We start from the raw sequence: 20,471 nt of genomic DNA, 5'->3' as shown, positions 1-20,471 counted from the left end.
TTTAAAATGCTTCATCCATCTTCTCGCTTTTCACACACAGCCAAGTTTGACACAGTTTGCTCTCGCTGAGGACATTGCACACACAGTCCCAGACCATCAGTCAGTTTAGATGCATTGCCCTACTGAATGTGGAAGGGAAGATCTTCTTTTCAGTCATGGCCAAGCGCATAGCCACCTACCTCTTGGCAAACAGCTATATTGAAACCAGTTGCCAGAAGGCCGGTGTCCCTGGATTCCCAGGTTGTGTGGAGCATTCAGCCATGATTTGGGGACCAATCCAGGCAGCCAAGAAGATTAGATCAGACCTGCATGTAGTCTGGCTAGACCTTGCCAATGCCTATGGGTCTGTTCCCCACCAGCTAATAACCTTCGCTCTCGAATTCTTCCACATCCCATCAAACATCCAGAGATTAGTTGGTAGCTACTTCAGGAATTTCCACGTCTGCTGCATGACCCAGAAAGTTACCACTAGGTGGCACAAGCTGGAGAAAGGGATAGTCATGGGCTGTTCCATCTCCCCAATCCTTTTTACTGTGGCGTTTGAAATCATCCTGATTGCAGCAGGCAGATGGTCCATGGAGTTAAGGCTCAGTCAGGGCAGAGGCTCTCAGCTCTATGAAGCTATATCGACGGTGCTATACTCTCCTTCAGACAACCGCATGTACCTCCAGGCTCCTGAAAAGGCTTGAGGAACTTCTTACCTGGGCTCGTATGAAGATCAAACCAGCAAAGTCCCGCAGTTTCTCTATTCACAAGGGCGTTAGGAATGACAACTTCACTTTTCTGGTCGATGGTGAGAAGATCCCACTCCTGTCAGAAGCCTTGGAAGGCTCTATACAACTGACCTATCTGACAAGCAGATGGCTGCCACGGTGACATCCCAGCTTGTGGATGGCCTGAACAATATTGACGAGAGCTATCTGCCAGGGAAATTTAAGGTCTGGTATTAGCAGCACACCCTCTACCAGTGGGTGATGTGGCCTTTAAAGCTGAGTGACATCACAACTTCGAACGCACTGCGGATGGACGCAAAAGCCAACTTCATGTGCAAATGGCTTGGCCTCCCTCGGTGCCTTTCCAACATGGCACTGTTTGGCAGAAACACACTCACACTACCACTAAAATCCATGAGCCTGGGCTATAAACAAGAGAAGGTGAGACTTGTGTTCCAACTGAGAGACTCACCGGATCCGATTGTTTGAAACACCAAAACCAAGGTCCGAACAGTACGTCGGTGGGATGCAGTGCAAGTGGTGGAACAAGCCATCAGCCGCCTGAAGCACCAAGAAGTTGTGGGGGTGTCGCAACAAGGCAGGATCAGTCTCGGCGGAGGCAACTAACCTCCAGGATGTGGTCTAAGGCCACTGCGAAGGAGAGTGAGGACCTGGTGATCTCCAAGGTGGTAAGGATGGAAGAGGAGTTGTATAATATCAAGGTAGTCAACCAGCACCACCCAGGGAGGTGGACAGCCTGGGAGGCAATGGTAAAATGGACAATTACCTGGATGGACATGTGGAGGATACCTCAAGCCCGACTCAGCTTTTTGATCAGGGCAACATATGACACCCTTCCAAGCCCCCAGAACATTAACATCTGGTATGGCACAGAGGAGAACTGCCAACTCTGCTGTTCCCAGAACCCAAGCCTGCAGCACATCCTCTCCAGTTGTAAGGCAGCGTTAACACAGGGCCGGTACACGTGGCATGGTCTCTCTTGACACCTGGAGCTGAGTGGAACTTAGCAACTAACCTTAACCAGCTGCTCAGGTTCCCTCAGGAGATCACCCCAACCTCTTTGCGATTGTTGTGGTTTTTCCTTCCCGGCCAATCAGGAATCAGGAGCCGCTTGTGTAGATCTTCAGCTTCAGTCTTTATTGCAAGATTGAAGTTACAACCAAGGCCGGACACTTAAAGTGTGTCTAATACTGTTTTACACTAATTTTTATACATTTTCTTATTGTATAACAATATCTCGTCACTTAAGCATCATTACCACAACCATTCACCATTGTTGTTTTCTCCCGTGATTCACACCCCTAGATGATAAGTATGTCAATCATCTCTTTTACTGGTTGGTGCCTCGGCTGAACATAATGGTGGCGTGACCATCTCTACTCAGTTTTTTTCAATACCCAGCTGTGAACTTTTGGTGAATCCCTTCCTTCTGCTTGTTGCACGTTGTCTGGCTAGATGGTTATTAATATATTTGTCCTTCAACATAACGTTAAGCTGCAGCACTAATAAAGTACATATTCATACATCAAAAGCTAACAAAATAGCTAACACATACAGAAACTTCTAAACCAACACAAGGTGCTAATTCATACTTGTTTTATGTAACATTGTACACAGCAGTAATTGGCCTGCATTCGCTAAAGATTACAAGGTCACTCTCTATACGGTTTACATCAGCTTCTTAAAAGAGTCCAATGATTACATTCTCTATTCTTTATGAAGTGCTAAATAATATTCCATACGATCCGATGTAGTGCTTTGCTCCTCCCTCACCAAGGCTGACATCATGGTCGAGCTGATCATTCCATGGGAGGAAGGAATGGAGGCTGCTTTCAAGAGGAAGAAGGACAAGTATGCAGAGCTGTCAGCTGCATGCTCACAGGCCGGGTGGAGGGCATTCATATTCCCACTGGAGGTTGCCTGCAGAGGCTATACAGGAACATCAGCTGAGCGTCTCTTCAAGTCCCTGGGCATCAGAGGCACCAATCTGAAGAGAGCCATCAGAGGTATTGCTGAGGAGGCAGAGCAGGGGAGCATCTGGCTCTGGCTCCGCAGGAAGGACAAACAATGGGGGAAGCAAAGATCTTAGGGCCAGCTGCAGGGGGCGGTAGAGAGACATCCCTATCGCTGCTCCACAACCCATAGATGTTCCGGGATTAAAGGAGCGAAGCATCGGTGAAAGGTGGCTCCCGGCCAGCACTGTCAGAGGTGCACCAGGCAGAGGTGCCAAGCAGGTGGTTTCACCTATCTGTGCTGAATGTTGCCATCCCCCCCCCCCCCCCCCCCCCATCCACTTCCTGTCAGTAATTGGCCAGTATTGCTTGTATGTGTTTAGGAAAAGGGGGATATGTAGCTATTTACTTGTATGAATGTCTGGATGCTTTTGTTATCTGCTAATATGCCTGCAGGTTGTACACGCTTCATGGTAAACAGTGCACATATCCACTTATCTTTCTGTCCCTGTGACCAAAGTAACTACACTCACACGCTACATATTTCTCTTTTTAGCATTTATATTTTACTCATCTGATCAATTTAGCGGAAACTGTCTTTTTACAATATTAACAAGCAAAAGAAATGATCAGTGGAAGGAGATATCTAGCTTTTGAGTGAATAATGTTTGTTTCCTGTTCACAGTCTGTGGCTATTGTGTAGTTACCACAGGGCTTATCTTACTTACTTACAGGTTGCACGAGTTTGTTCCTTTCAGAGCTTGAGCTTTGAACCGTTCAAAATCCCAGGTCTCGATATGAGTATCTGTACTTGCAGGAAAACCTCTCTGAGTCTCTGAGTACCTAATCTCAGAGTACAGGTCACCTTTGAAGAAACTCCATTGGCACTTTTATTGGCTTGGCTTTAGCCAGGACACAGAACTGTTTATATACTCCTGCAACATGTACACCACCCAGTAGAGTTTGAATCACCTATGGAGATGGTCAGGATGGACACCCTGGGCCCTTTTTCCTACAGTGACCCCAAGAACTCGAGACTATGGACAACTTTGCTGAGTTGCCTGAGGTCTGCCATGGATTAGTAATTATAGATTATTAGTGGTCCAGGCCCAGGGTAATCTCAGCTTGCAGTACATGCAGCAGTGGACCACTGAGAAGGTCTGATATTGGTAAAATATAATTATAAATGATAAAAAAGTGCTGGTAATCAATGGTATGGTTTTGACACAGATTTCAGTTTTTGACTTAGAAACGCCCTCTAATGATCGCAGGTGTTTCCATTCAGGAAGCCCCCTGGACCTGTGCCAACCTCCCTGGGTGGGAGACAAGTCTGTCTCAGGGAACGCAAGACGCAACTAAATTTGGAAGTGAATGATGTAGGAATGAGAGAAGTACAGAAGGAGAGAGAAGTGAATATACCACCAGTGGAGGTGGAGGAAGATACGGAGGCAAAACAACAGCAACTGAAGGATAAGATGGAGGCATTTTTGCAAAAGATGGTAGAGAAGCAAAATGAACTAAAAGAGATGGAGATGAAACTGCTTTGCAAGCGTTCAGAGGTGGAAAAGACTGTAGGAGATGGAGGCGGTGAAGATGGAGGACATCAATTACTACACATTTGACTTTCCATTCCTTCCACCAATGATTACATATTGTGTATAAAATGCGGCCCAAGCCTCCATCATTAAATAGAAAATTATCCGTTGTTAAGACCACAAGCAAGCTGGTAGTTTGAAACTGCCCCTTGTTTTATAACAGCACACAGATTTCATAATGTGATTATAATGAAATGAAATCCAATGCAATGAAATAAAGCTTTATTTTCCACTTGTACAAAGAGGAGAACAGGTACATCAGATGAACTTTTTCTGAGTGCAGGGTCTGTCCAGCTCCCTGTATCATTTTTCTGTAGCATCCCACCGGTACGTTACAGTACCTACTGCAATCTGAGCGTTATTCTTAACATATTAGACATGCATCCTCTAAATAGGAGCACGAAGCATCTATACTAATAAAAATTTTGCATGAAATATTCTGGATGCCATAAGCAAGGCTGCTGTGACTTTAGGCATTGTGGCACAGGTTAGCGGTAGTAACAGCCTGGAGCTGTACGATTTGGCTCTGCGTTATAGTGGTTCCTCTCAAAGTGAACCGGCCTGCAAACATTGTCGATTCTGTCACACGCCAGGATGATGTGCTCACCAGTCTCTCTGGTGATGCTACTGATTTTACAGCCGTTGTTTAATCTCACTGTTATGAAGGAGAACTTGCGTTTGCTGATGCACAGGTTTCTTTCATAGATCTTCCCTCCATTACGTGTACAGACATTTTCGATCTGGCTTTTATCTTGGTACCGGAGGAATGACTGTGTTGGCCTGTTGCACAGCTCGTGTTCACGTAAAAACTCCTTCCAGCCACTTTTGTCCTTGGTGCTTGGGGTGTTGCTGAGGGCATGCCTGTGCTTAAAGGTGTTGTAGGCATTGTTGTTCTGTGTAGACATGCAGGGTCGGGGGTTTGAAAAGTTGTCATCCATGGTGGGTGGGGTGGAAACGGTAAAAGTTGCCAACCAGAGCCCCTTGGTGAGGCTGCTTTTTAGCGGAAGCCCCTGGGCTTCAGCCCGGGAAAGCCCGTACATTACAGCAACCCATAGGATAGCAAAGCAGAGTGTTTGGAGAAGAACAAGCTTCATTGTGCCTGAAAGACCTGAAGAGGGAGAAGATACAGGCTCCTTTTAGTCACAGAACGGGACTCAGATGCTGTCCTTACAGTCACATGCCCAGACCACTGTCCCGAGGCCTCAGGTGACCTGTACTCTGAGATTAGGTACTCAGAGACGCAGAGATGTTCTCATGCAAGTACAGATACTCATGCTGACACTCAAGCTTTGAAAGGACCGAATTTGTGCAACCTGTGAGTAAGTAAGATAAGCCCTGTGGTAACTACACAATAGCCACAGACTGTGAGCAGGAAGCAAGCATCATTCACACAAAGGCCAAATATTGCCTTCCAGTGAACAGTTCCGTTGCTGCTATTATTGTGAAAAACAATAAAAAAAAATTTGCTGAATTTATCAGAAGATAAAAAGGAAAGAAAGAAAAAATATGTACACTCTTATGCAAAAAATGGACCAAAGCTTAACATTGTGAAATTTGGGTTTGGTCCATTATACACAGTATAGTGTGTGTGTGTGTGTGTGTGTGTGTGTCCATACCCCCTGTGACCCTGACCAGGATAAGCTGTTATTTGAAATAGACCAGGCTCTTTTGTTCACTATGGCACAGTGATAAAGATAGACGAATATCAGTGTTAATTATGATGCATGTACAGCATGTAGACATATAAGCATATAAAACATGATGGATGCAGGAAGCATTTTAAATATGAAATTAAAACTTACCGAGCATCTGTCACAGTCAGAATGTCACTTGGAGTTTTGCAGAAGAAGTGACCTCGCTTCAACTTTTCGACACGTACCCCCCCGGATGTAGGTGTGCCCATGTGCACACATGTGGGTGTCATGTGAGGAGGGACGACAGATAAGCAGTGACAGAACCCCCCCCCCCCCCCCGACGAAGTGTGCCATCCAGGCAAGAGAGAACAACAGAGGAGGAGACCGAAGGGACTCCAGACTAGACAGGGGGCAACAGAACATACAGTGGACAGAACAGGACCAGACAGTACAAGACTAGACAGAATACTAAACAGAGAACACTACTGGGTATGAGACCAGACAAAAGTCACCACTAAGGACACGGAACAGACCTGGCGAGACATCCAGGGAGACAATGCACACGACACCCACTAGGACGGACAGACAGGTGGAGGAACCATAAATAGGATAGGGACAGGCAAAGGAAAGGACCACAGAGGGCACAGATCAGGGACAAATAAAGGTGGGACAGGGCAATGGAACCAGAACGGGGGGCGTTACTCATGGGAATGAGGTTTGGTGGAGGCGGGGTCTTTCAGACTACAGGACGCTGGGGGCCGACTCAGGGACCTGAATCCTTCCAGATTTCAAAGGGCTGTTGGGACTAGGTGGCACAGAGGAGACTGCAGGGCTGGATGGGGCTGAGGAGATAACAGAGCCGAGACGGGAACTGGACCTGGAGGGAGCCATGGGGACGTGCAGGGCCAGGACCGGAGGGTGATGAGGGGACAGCCGGACTCAAGCAGAAACAAGGACTGGAGGGCATCGCGGGATCTGGGGAACAGACGGCACAGCAGTCTCCCTCCTCAAGGCAGTAACAGAAAATGGGTCCAGGCTGACAGTGCAGGGTAAACCCAGGTTTATTTCTCAATCTTTCTATTGCTGTCACCTTTTTTGTAAAGGTTAAGATATTACTCAGCAGTGCCCATAATTTTGCCAAATATGTTCTTGAAAGATTTCACAACTGTGAATAAAATATTATTGAAGGAATTTTTCTCAGATAAATGATAATACATTTTTCTACACATTTTGAGGGAAACATTGAATCCTATCTGCAGTGTTTATTTTATGTTATTGATTTTACCTGTCTTTAAGGTTGCCAGTAATTCTGGAGTTGACCGTACAGCCAATACTTGCCAATTACTGACAGGCAGTGGGACACTGCAGCAAGAGCAAACTGTGTCAGACTGTCCTGTGTGTTGAGGGGACAAGCTGGTGAAATGCGAAGGACCCCGACCTTGTGCCCATTGCTGCCTGGGATAGGCTCCAGGCCCCCTGCTGGCCCTGAGCATAATAAGGGGTTAGAAAATGAATGAAGCACTTTAAATATGAAATACAATGTGGTGGGCGTCTCTGTCTTAGAGTTTCACATGGGGTTTTGCAGAAGAAGTGACCTCGCTTTACAACCCTTCTCGCCTGCTTCGATCACAAGGAGCAGGATATCTATTAGTTCCTAGAGTAGACAGGACTACGGCAGGCTGCAGAGCATTCTCTTACAGAGCTCCGCAGCTGTGGAATGGTCTCCCGGCGGATGTGCGGGATTCAGGCACACTCTCGCTATTCAAGTCTAGATTAAAAACGCACTTGTATAGTTTAGCGTATAGGAAACCTAGTTCTAGTTCCAGCTAGTTGCTCACTCCCAGTTAGACTAACAGTATGAGGTGAAGAGCTGGGTGGGGATCGGTGTCCTTGGCTTTGGATAAACTGATGCGTCAGTGCTGTCACTCTAGCCTTACACTAGAGTGTTGATGTTCAGGGAGTCCCCATGCCTGTGTTCCCGCCTGTCTCTCCCTCTTTCTCATGCTGCTATAGCCAGATCTGCCGGAGCCTAGATGAATATTGCACTCAATCATTTTGCTTGCACTGCCTCTAGTTTCCTCAACTCTGGCTAATACACTATTTTCTTACTTCCTCCCCCACCCCTTCTGGGGTGTGCTGCCTGGAGAACCTCAACATCGAGGAATTTATGCTTCTGCTGCCTGCAAGACCACTACCTCCACTTCCGGCAACTACCCTCCAGCCTGCCTGCCCTTGGCTCATGGATGCCTCTCCTTCCTCCCCTGCTGCTGTACCACTGTTGATCTGGCCATCATGCATTAAGCACCCCGTGCCTGCACCGGTATTCCCCTGCATCGAGACTGAAATTTCAACCCCTGTATTAGCTTAAATTATATAATCTTGTTTTGTTTGACTCTTCTGCCGGCCCCTGGAGGATGGGCCCCCCCTTTGGGTCTGGTTCCTCCCAAGGTTTCTTCCTCTTAGGGAGTTTTTCCTTGCCACCGTTGCCTTTGGCTTACTCACTGGGGGGTCTTTACGTGGCAGAAATGTAAAGCGCATTGAGACAATGTAATGTTGTGATAATGCGCTATATAAATAAAATTGCATTGCATTGCATTGCTTTAGCTTTTAGACGTGTGGCCCTGGGTGTAGGCGTGCCCGTGTGAGCGGACCTCCCCAGGCTTTAGTGGCGTGTACATCTTGAGGGGGCAGAAGCAGGTTTGCGGGCTCAGGTGACGCGGCCCCCGTGTCTGCAGAGCGACGGGCTGTGGTTACCATAGCATTACAGCGCCAGAAGCTTAGGCCCAAACGAAGGCTACGCCATGCTCAGGCCGCAGAAGGCGATGTGCAGCTCTTTTCATTCATGAATCATATTGCATCCCCTCATCCAGCATTTTTAATTTAAAAAAATAATTTGATTTGATTTCCAAAATTGAATTTTGTGCAGTCATCTATTTTTGAGCCTCTGCACTGACAGACCAGTAGAGGGCATGATTGCATTAATTTCAACGTTTAGAGCAGGGGTGACCAATCTTATCCAGAAAGGGCTGCTGCCTATCTGGGTTTTCGCTGCAACTCCCTAATTAGATGATTAATTAGAGGACTGATTGGCTGAAGAGTCCCCATACTTGGATTTGAACTGACATAAAGGGTATCCTAAGATTGGTCAGCCCTGGTTTGGAGGCTTCGAAGTTCTGCTGTGTAAGAGGTTCTTGGATGTGTGCATGTTCTCTGGTGCTTTGGTACACATTAAGGTATTATCACTGTACAGTACTTAATTTACTTAAATAAGAAGTTGTCTGTCACGGGAACGCTCGCGATTGCTGGGTGAGCGTGCAAGCGAAGCGAGCAAGGAGCAGGCAGACAGGCGAATACGGGGCAAAACGGGAGTTTACTAGGGAAGTCCGGGAAACGGGGATACAGGACGGCAACGGACATCAATGACGGACGAAGGACTAAGGTAAGACACGGACTGAAATACACTGGACTGATTGAAAAGAAGCAGACACAGCTGGGTACAATCGGGAAAGAACACGTGGGTAATCCGGGGGCGTGGCACACAGGAGGAGCGGACGAGCCGGGCATGACATTGTGTTGAGTAGTTCTTAAACACGTATAATGCACAGCCTGGAGTGCATTAGTCCGCTTATACCATGGTTACTACACAACTGACAGGTACGTTGTGTACCCAAATAAATAATTTTCACATTTACAAGCCGAAAGCACATTTATTAATGGAACTACTTTCTTCTTATCTAGACGACGGCGTGCACAGAGGCAGCAGCTCTCTTCTCCTGTTACGCTAACAAAACAAACAAAAGAAATCTGTCGAGCAGCGTAAACGTCGAAAACGACATGTAACCAGGAAAATCTGCTAAAGATTGGAATACTATTCACTGAGAGAGATTCCAACAAGAACTGATCCTGCACGAGGTCGTCCGTGCAGCGGCGTCTCCGTGGATTACGATACCGGGCCGGAGACGCAGGAGGCAGGGCAGAGAAAGGAAGCAAAAATTGGGCTACGGAGTATTGTCCTGGCTAAAGAACGCTCCTCGCATGCCTGTGCTGCCCAGCGTTCACATTACCAACTAGTGATGTGCAAACCCAGTGTTTTCAGAGATTCGATTCATTTCGTTCGGTTCACTGAAATTATATGATTCTTTGAATCATTGATTCCTTTTTTTATATTCCCTCCACCACCATCCCTCTTCAGAGAACTGCTTTATTTTTTCTTCTTTTTTTGTATAACGAAGACAAGCAGAGGTTAGGAGACACAGACAACAAGGGTGGGGGGAGAAGTATGTGAGGGAGAATACAGAAAAAAGTCCACAGAAAAGAGAGAAAAAAGTAACAGCGATAACAACATTAATAACAACTGCAGAAGCAACCATGATGCAACAATAACAACAGCAACATCAACCACAACATAATACACATTTACGACAACTTATCATTAAACAAGCACGTGTCAATGCCTCTACCTTTGTGTGTGTGTGCGTGTGCATGTGGGTGGCACAGAAGATATATACTTATATATGTGTATTTATGCCTGTATTTATCATAATTATAATTAGCACTGTAGCACTACATAGTTCATTATCTAGCACTTAAGATCAATCGTATATACACGCTATGGCAGGCTATATATTTAAACCTGATTAACGTATAGCACCAACAGTTTTTTATTTATTTTTTATTTTATGTATTACTATAGGCTACAAAAAATATACAGAATATTCACATGTTAATAATCGCAAGTTTAATTAGTATTTTGTTGTACAAAGCGGTCCTCACTAGTGGCAATACTTATTCTGGCCAACAGATGTCACTGCAATGCATAGCCCTTGTTGGCCCCACAGACTCAGAGAACTGCCGAGCAACTGCTAGCAGTATGGCATTTACCGTTAACACAAATGATGTCAGAAGAGTATTCGGCAGTGTCAACTCAAGGAAAGCCACTGGCCCAGATAGAATTCCAGGCAGGGCACTCAGAGACTGCACAGATCAGCTGGCAGAGGTTTTCAGCAACAACTTTAACCTCTCTCTGTCACGATGCACTGTCCCCAAACGCCTTAAGTCTGACACCATCATGTCTGTCCCAAAGAAGACAGCAATCAGCAGATGTAACGACTACAGACCTGTAGCTCTCACCCCCACTATAGTGAAGTGCATCGAGAAGCTGATCCTGAAGCACATTAATTGTTCACTTCCACCCACCCTAGACCAGCTCCAATTCACCTACAGAGCCAACAGGTCAACAGAAGATGCCATCAGTACAGCTCTCCATAATGTACTGACTGACCTGGAACAGCAGGGGGAGTACATGAGAATGTCATTCAGCTTTGCCTTTAACACGATCATCCCCAACAGAATTGCGACCAAACTGCTCAATCTGGGAGTCAGTCAGCACACATGCAGCTGGATCGAGGACTTCCTAAAAAACCGAACACGGACTGATTGGCTGGGGACTCACCTCCCCCCGACCCTGACACACAGCACTGGGGCTCCCCTGTATCTAACATCACATTTTGAGCCCATATATATATTTTCGGCAAATAGGTTAATTTAGTTTGGTCTTATTTTTGCTTGATTCATGTACTTCTGTTGATTCTCTATTTTTTATTCCACATTTGCATGTCTCATGTTTCACCACTGACATTCATGGGATCAATGTTCCTGTTATTAACAGTCTGTGCTTATCTTACATGGAGGCTGGGGAGGAACCAACAAGGTACTACTTAAGGTTCATTTGGTAATTCTGGAGTAACGGAGAGATTTGGGAACCACAGGCTGATCTCACTCATTCTTTACCTACGTTCTTCGTTATCTTGATCATTATTCGCTAAGATCGATAGCTTTTGGTAAGTAAATGTGCTGATCCCAATAGCCTTTGTGATCAGGGTTTGTTGTACAGGTAGTTCTCACTTTCCAAGCTCCTGATTTATGAGTTTATATCTTTACAAGAATTTTATGCAGCAAAAATAAAAATTTCTTTTTCATAATTTCAAAAAAATCTGCACATAACTTAATGTGTGCTGCTCAGAAATACTGTCTGAGCGAGTGAATACGTCTCAGTCTGGCTAAAGGCTAAATTACATCGGTGAGAGTCAGCTGTAGTGTTGTCAGAATTCTCACGACAGATGTGCTTTTCTACTAAGGATTTGTTTTTCTTCTTGCCGGAATCTGAGCGGGCCACATTTGTCTTACCGGCAACCAGAACTTGTTCTCCTGTTGTTATTTTCCCCGACAAAAAACCGTCTCCTGGTCCTTTTACCTCTAACTACGCAGCAACCCCCCAGCCACCCTCACATGGCACACCATGGCTGTACAGGGGTGCGTGGCGAAGATGGAGGAAACTTTTAAATGTGAATTAAAAGCACCTTGCGGATGTGGTGGGCATCTCTGTGTCACTTAGAATTTCCTTAAGGTTTTGCAGAGGAAGTGACTTTGCTACGGTTTTATTAACTTGTGTGCCTATGTGTAAGCGTGTCTTTGTGGACACGTGGGTGTATCTCACCACACTTTGGTGCCGTGTGCAGATAGGATCTGGTATCCTGGTGTGGTCAGCATGACTACATGAAGACAGTAACGGACTTCAGGAGGAGCTCAGTACCTCCGACCCCTGTCACTCTGTGTGACTCCCCAGTCAGCACCGTGGAGTCATTACGCTCATCTCCAAACATCGTCAGTGGGAGATGAACAATAGTTCCCTCAGCAAGACAAAGCCCAGCACAGGATTTACTTCCTGCTGCAGCTGAAGAAGGTCAATCTGTCAAAGATAGTGATGTTGCACTTTTCCCTTTGCACCATCGAGTCCATCCTCACCTCCTCCATCGCTGTTCAATTTGCTGCTGGTCCAACAGTGCAGATCACAGAGTATCATTCAGTGATTGGCTGCAGCCTGTAATTGCATCAGAACCTGTACACTTCCTGGACCATGAAGTGAGCAGTTTAGTTCAACGTGTTTTTATATAGCGCCTTTCACAACAGAGCCACCCCAAGGCGTTTTATATGGGTGCGTAGTGATACATGACAACATCTTTAAAAGAGAAAAAAACAGGGAAATGGAAGAGAAGAAAGAAAGAAAGAAAGAAAGATGACAATGGAGGAGAGGAACCAAAAACTCCCAAATCGGGAGAAAAAAACCTTTGGGGGTCCAAGGTCAACTGGCTGACCAACCCCCCCCCAGGCGTGCTAACATTACAGGAAAAGAAAGAGTGCATTTGCTTGCTAAAAGTGAGCTGTTAACTGTGGTCAAGGTGAAAACCATCAGTGAATCAGTTCTCCACGTCAGCCTGTGTAGGGTGACAGACTGAAGTCTTCACCCACGATGTTACAGTTCATAAGTCCACGATTCAGCATCCCGAACATAGGCTGGCAAACCATTCCACAATACAGGGGCCCTGTAGCAGAATGCAGAGGCAGGCCTACACCCAGGGCCACACGTTTAAAAGCTGAAGTGAGGTCACTTCCTCTGCAAAACCCCACGTGAAACTCTAAGACAGAGATGCCCACCACCCTGGTAAGGTGTTTTTATTTTATATTTAAAATGCTTCATCCATCTTCTCGCTTTTCACATACAGCCAAGTCTGACACAGTTTGCTCTCGCTGAGGACATTGCACACACAGTCCCAGACCATCAGTCAGTTTAGATGCATTGCCCTACTGAATGTGGAAGGGAAGATTTTCTTTTCAGTCATGGCCAAGCGCATAGCCACCTACCTCTTGGCAAACAGCTATATTGAAACCAGTTGCCAGAAGGCCGGTGTCCCTGGATTCCCAAGTTGTGTGGAGCATTCAGCCATGATTTGGGGACCAATCCAGGCAGCCAAGAAGATTAGATCAGACCTGCACGTAGTCTGGCTAGACCTTGCCAATGCCTATGGGTCTGTTCCCCACCAGCTAATAACCTTCGCTCTCGAATTCTTCCACATCCCATCAAACATCCAGAGATTAGTGGGTAGCTACTTCAGGAATTTCCACGTCTGCTGCATGACCCAGAAAGTTACCACTAGGTGGCACAAGCTGGAGAAAGGGATAGTCATGGGCTGTTCCATCTCCCCAATCCTTTTTACTGTGGCGTTTGAAATCATCCTGATTGCAGCAGGCAGATGGTCCATGGAGTTAAGGCTCAGTCAGGGCAGAGGCTCTCAGCTCTATGAAGCTATATCGACGGTGTCACTAGTCTCCTTCAGACAACCGCATGTACCTCCAGGCTCCTGAAAAGGCTTGAGGAACTTCTTACCTGGGCTCGTATGAAGATCAAACCAGCAAAGTCCCCTCAGTTTCTCTATTCAAAAGGGGTTAGGAATGACAACTTCACTTTTCTGGTCGATGGTGAGAAGATCCCACTCCTGTCAGAAGCCTTGGAAGGCTCTATACAACTGACCTATCTGACAAGCAGATGGCTGCCACGGTGAAATCCCAGCTTGTGGATGGCCTGAACAATATTGACGAGAGCTATCTGCCAGGGAAATTTAAGGTCTGGTATTAGCAGCACACCCTCTACCAGTGGGTGATGTGGCCTTTAAAGCTGAGTGACATCACAACTTCGAACGCACTGCGGATGGACGCAAAAGCCAACTTCATGTGCAAATGACTTGGCCTCCCTCGGTGCCTTTCCAACATGGCACTGTTTGGCAGAAACACACTCACACTACCACTGAAATCCATTAGCCTGGGCTATAAACAAGAGAAGGTGAGACTTGTGTTCCAACTGAGAGACTCACCGGATCCGATTGTTTGAAACAGGACATTGGTGGGATGCAGTGCAAGTGGTGGAACAAGCCATCAGCCGCCTGAAGCACCAAGAAGTTGTGGGGGTGTCACAACAAGGCAGGATCAGTCTCGGTGGAGGCAACTAACCTCCAGGATGTGGTCTAAGGCCACTGCGAAGGAGAATGAGGACCTGGTGATCTGCAAGGTGGTAAGGATGGAAGAGGAGTTGTATAAGATCAAGGCAGTCAGCCAGCACCACCCAGGGAGGTGGACAGCCTGGGAGGCAATGGTAAAATGGACAGATACCTGGATGGACCTGTGGAGGATACCTCAAGCCCGACTCAGCTTTTTGATCAGGGCAACATATGACACCCTTCCAAGCCCCCAGAACATTAACATCTGGTATGGCACAGAGGAGAACTGCCAAATCTGCTGTTCCCAGAACCCAAGCCTGCAGCACATCCTCTCCAGTTGTAAGGCAGCGTTAACATAGGGCCGGTACACGTGGCATGGTCTCTCTTGACACCTGGAGCTGAGTGGAACTTAGCGACTAACCTTAACCAGCTGCTCAGGTTCCCTCAGGAGATCACCCCCAACCTCTTTGCGATTGTTGTGGTTTTTCCTTCCCGACCAATCAGGAATCAGGAGCCGCTTGTGTAGATCTTCAGCTTCAGTCTTTATTGCAAGATTGAAGTTACAACCAAGGCCGGACACTTAAAGTGTGTCTAATACTGTTTTACACCAATTTTTATACATTTTCTTATTGTATAACAATATCTCGTCACTTAAGCATCATTACCACAACCATTCACCATTGTTGTTTTCTCCCTTGATTCACACCCCTAGATGATAATTTATGTATGTCAATCATCTCTTTTACTGCTTGGTGCCTTGGCTGAACATAATGGTGGTGTGACCATCTCTACTCAGTTTTTCTCAATACCCAGCTGTGAACTTTTGGTGAATTCCTTCCTTCTGCTTGTTGCACATTGTCTGGCTAGATGGTTATTAATATATTTGTCCTTCAACATAATGTTAAGCTGCAGCACTAATAAAGTACATATTCATACATCAAAAGCTAACAAAATAGCTAACACATACAGAAACTTCTAAACCAACACAAGGTGCTAATTCATACTTGTTTTACGTCACATTGTACACAGCAGTAATTGGCCTGCATTCGCTAAAGATTACAAGCGAATCCTCTATACGGTTTACATCAGCTTCTTAAAAGAGTCCAATGATTACATTCTCTATTCTTTATGAAGTGCTAAATAATATTCCATACGATCCGATGTAGTGCTTTGCTCCTCCCTCATCAAGGCTGTCATCATGGTCGAGCTGACCATTCCGTGGGAGGAAGGAATGGAGGCTGCTTTCAAGAGGAAGAAGGACAAGTATGAAGAGCTGTCAGCTGCATGCTCACAGGCCGGGTGGAGGGCATTCATATTCCCACTGGAGGTTGCCTGCAGAGGCTATGCAGCAACATCAGCTGAGCGTCTCTTCAAGTCCCTGGGCATCAGAGGCACCAATCTGAAGAGAGCCATCAGAGGTATTGCTGAGGAGGCAGAGCAGGGGAGCATCTGGCTCTGGCTCCGCAGGAAGGACAAACAATGGGGGAAGCAGAGATCTTAGGGCCAGCTGCAGGGGGCGGTAGAGAGACATCCCTATCGCTGCTCCACAACCCATAGATGTTTCGGGATTAAAGGAGCGAAGCATCGGTGAAGGGTGGCTCCCGGCCAGCACTGTCAGAGGTGCACCAGGCAGAGGTGCCAAGCAGGTGGTTTCACCTATCTGTGCTGAATGTTGCCCCCGCCCCTCTACTTCCTGTCAGTAATTGGCTAGTATTGATTGTATGTGTTTAGGAAAAGGGGGATATGCAGCTATTTTCCTGTATGAATGTCTGGATGCTCTTGTTATCTGCTAATATGCCTGCAGGTTGTACATGCTTCATGGTAAACAGTGCACATATCCACTTATCTTTCTGTCCCTGTGACCATAGTAACTACACTCACATGCTACATATTTCTCTTTTTAGCATTTATATTTTACTCATCTGATCAATTTAGCGGAAACTGTCTTTTTACAATATTAACAAGCAAAAGAAATGATCAGTGGAAGGAGATATCTAGCTTTTGAGTGAATAATGTTTGTTTCCTGTTCACAGTCTGTGGCTATTGTGTAGTTACCACAGGGCTTATCTTACTTACTTACAGGTTGCACGAGTTTGTTCCTTTCAGAGCTTGAGCTTTGAACCGTTCAAAATCCCAGGTCTCGATATGAGTATCTGTACTTGCAGGAAAACCTCTCTGAGTCTCTGAGTACCTAATCTCAGAGTACAGGTCACCTTTGAAGAAACTCCATTGGTACTTTTATTGGCTTGGCTTCAGCCAGGACACGGAACTGTTTATATACTCCTGCAACATGTACACCACCCAGTAGAGTTTGAATCACCTATGGAGATGGTCAGGATGGACACCCTGGGCCCTTTTTCCTACAGTGACCCCAAGAACTCGAGACTATGGACAACTTTGCTGAGTTGCCTGAGGTCTGCCATGGATTAGTAATTATAGATTATTAGTGGTCCAGGCCCAGGGTAACCTCAGCTTGCAGTACATGCAGCAGTGGACCACTGAGAAGGTCTGATATTGGTAAAATATAATTATAAATGATAAAATTGAAGAAGTGCTGGCAATCAATGGTATGGTTTTGACACAGATTTCAGTTTTTGACTTAGAAACGCCCTCCAATGATCGCAGGTGCTTCCATTCAGGAAGCTCCCTGGACCTGTGCCAACCTCCCTGGGTGGGAGACAAGTCTGTCTCAGGGAACGCAAGACGCAACTAAATTTGGAAGTGAATGATGTAGGAATGAGAGAAGTACAGAAGGAGAGAGAAGTGAATATACCACCAGTGGAGGTGGAGGAAGATACGGAGGCAAAACAACAGCAACTGAAGGATAAGATGGAGGCATTTTTGCAAAAGATGGTAGAGAAGCAAAATGAACTAAAAGAGATGGAGATGAAACTGCTTTGCAAGCGTTCAGAGGTGGAAAAGACTGTAGGAGATGGAGGCGGTGAAGATGGAGGACATCAATTACTACACATTTGACTTTCCATTCCTTCCACCAATGATTACATATTGTGTATAAAATGCGGCCCAAGCCTCCATCATTAAATAGAAAATGATCCGTTGTTAAGACCACAAACAAGCTGGTAGTTTGAAACTGCCCCTTGTTTTATAACAGCACACAGATTTCATAATGTGATTATAATGAAATGAAATCCAATGCAATGAAATAAAGCTTTATTTTCCACTTGTACAAAGAGGAGAACAGGTACATCAGATGAACTTTTTCTGAGTGCAGGGTCTGTCCAGCTCCCTGTATCATTTATCTGTAGCATCCCACTGGTACGTTACAGTACCTACTGCAATCTGAGCGTTATTCTTAACATATTAGACATGCATCCTCTAAATAGGAGCACAAAGCATCTATACTAATTAAAATTTTGCATGAAATATTCTGGATGCCATAAGCAAGGCTGCTGTGACTTTAGGCATTGTGGCACAGGTTAGTGGTAGTAACAGTCTGGAGCTGTACGATTTGGCTCTGTGTTATATTTGTTTCTCTCAAAGTGAACCGGCCTGCAAACATTGTCGATTCTGTCACACGCCAGGATGATGTGCTCTGTCTCTCTGGTGATGTTCCTGATTTCACAGCCGTTGTTTAATCTCACTGTTATGAAGGAGAACTTGCGGTTGCTGATGCACAGGTTTCTTTCATAGATCTTCCCTCCATTACGTGTACAGACATTTTTGATCCGGCTTTTATCTCGGTACCGGAGGAATGACTGTGTTGGCCTGTTGCACAGCTTGTGTTTACGTAAAAACTCCTTCCAGCCACTTTTGTCCTTGGTGCTTGGGGTGTTGCTGAGGACATGCCTGTGCTTAAAGGTGTTGTAGGCATTGTTGTTCTGTGTAGACATGCAGGGTCGGGGGTTTGAAAAGTTGTCATCCATGGTGGGTGGGGTGGAAACGGTAAAAGTTGCCAACCAGAGCCCCTTGGTGAGGCTGCTTTTTAGCGGAAGCCCCTGGGCTTCAGCCCGGGAAAGCCCGTACATTACAGCAGCCCTGCGTTTGGGGGCCACGCCGACCCATAGGATAGCAAAGCAAAGTGTTTGGAGAAGAACAAGCTTCATTGTGCCTGAAAGACCTGAAGAGGGAGAAGATACAGGCTCCTTTTAGTCACAGAACGGGACTCAGATGCTGTCCTTACAGTCACATGCCCAGATCACTGTCCCGAGGCCTCAGGTGACCTGTACTCTGAGATTAGGTACTCAGAGACGCAGAGATGTTCTCATGCAAGTACAGGTACCCATGCTGACATCTGGGACTTGGAATTGTTCAAAACTTAAGCTTTGAAAAGACTAAACTTGTGCAACCTGTGAGTAAGTAAGATAAGCCCTGTGGTAACTACACAATAGCCACAGACTGTGAGCAGGAAGCAAGCATCATTCACACAAAGGCCAAATATTGCCTTCCAGTGAACAGTTCCATTGCTGCTATTATTGTGAAAAACAATAAAAAAAATTTGCTGAATTTATCAGAAGATAAAAAGGAAAGAAAGAAAAAATATGTACACTCTTATGCAAAAAATGGACCAAAGCTTAACATTGTGAAATTTGGGTTTGGTCCATTATACACAGTATAGTGTGTGTGTGTGTGTGTGTGTGTGTGTGTCCATACCCCCTGTGACCCTGACCAGGATAAGCTGTTATTTGAAATAGACCAGGCTCTTTTGTTCACTGTGACACAGTGATAAAGATAGACGGATATCAGTGTTAATTATGATGCATGTACAGCATGTAGACATATAAGCATATAAAACATGATGGATGCAGGAAGCATTTTAAATATGAAATTAAAACTTACCGAGCGTCTGTCACAGTCAGAATGTCACTTGGAGTTTTGCAGAAGAAGTGACCTCGCTTCAGCTTTTCGACACGTACCCCCCCGGATGTAGGTGTGCCCATGTGCACTCATGTGGGTGTCATGTGAGGAGGGACGACAGATAGGCAGTGACAGAACCCCCCCCCCCCCCCCCGACGAAGTGTGCCATCCAGGCAAGAGAGAACAACAGAGGAGGAGACCGAAGGGACTCCAGACTAGACAGGGGGCAACAGAACATACAGTGGACAGAACAGGACCAGACAGTACAAGACTAGACAGAATACTAAACAGAGAACACTACTGGGTATGAGACCAGACAAAAGACACCACTAAGGACACGGAACAGACCTGGCGAGACATCCAGGGAGACAATGCACACGACATCCACTAGGACGGACAGACAGGTGGAGGAACCATAAATAGGATAGGGACAGGCAAAGGAAAGGACCACAGAGGGCACAGATCAGGGACAAATAAAGGTGGGACAGGGCAATGGGACCAGAACGGGGGGCGTTACTCATGGGAATGAGGTTTGGTGGGGGCGGGGTCTTTCAGACTACAGGACGCTGGGGGCCGACTCAGGGACCTGAATCCTTCCAGATTTCAAAGGGCTGTTGGGACTAGGTGGCACAGAGGAGACTGCAGGGCTGGATGGGGCTGAGGAGATAACAGAGCCGAGACGGGAACTGGACCTGGAGGGAGCCATGGGGACTTGCAGGGCCAGGACCGGAGGGTGATGAGGGGACAGCCGGACTCAAGCAGAAACAAGGACTGGAGGGCATCGAGGGATCTGGGGAACAGACAGCACAGCAGTCTCCCTCCTCAAGGCAGTAACAGAAAATGGGTCCAGGCTGACAGTGCAGGGTAAACCCAGGTCTGAGCGATGGGCTCAGACGGTGTTGAAGCCCAC

General features: G+C 46.3%; 1 long non-coding RNA gene across 1 annotated transcript; it reads right to left on the bottom strand.

Moving 5' to 3' along the window:
* Positions 1-4,486: 4,486 nt before the first annotated feature.
* On the bottom strand, positions 4,487-18,180 carry LOC125749071 (uncharacterized). Its single transcript, XR_007399775.1, has 2 exons — positions 18,037-18,180; positions 4,487-4,622 (listed from the first exon to the last, which is right to left on the bottom strand). It is a non-coding gene; the product is annotated as an uncharacterized LOC125749071 (long non-coding RNA).
* Positions 18,181-20,471: the final 2,291 nt, after the last annotated feature.

Source organism: Brienomyrus brachyistius, chromosome 9 (genome assembly GCF_023856365.1).
Source record: "Brienomyrus brachyistius isolate T26 chromosome 9, BBRACH_0.4, whole genome shotgun sequence".
Lineage (NCBI taxonomy): Eukaryota > Metazoa > Chordata > Actinopteri > Osteoglossiformes > Mormyridae > Brienomyrus > Brienomyrus brachyistius.
The sequence above is the reverse complement of the archived record's forward strand: the minus strand, read 5'-3'. Positions and strand labels throughout refer to the sequence as shown.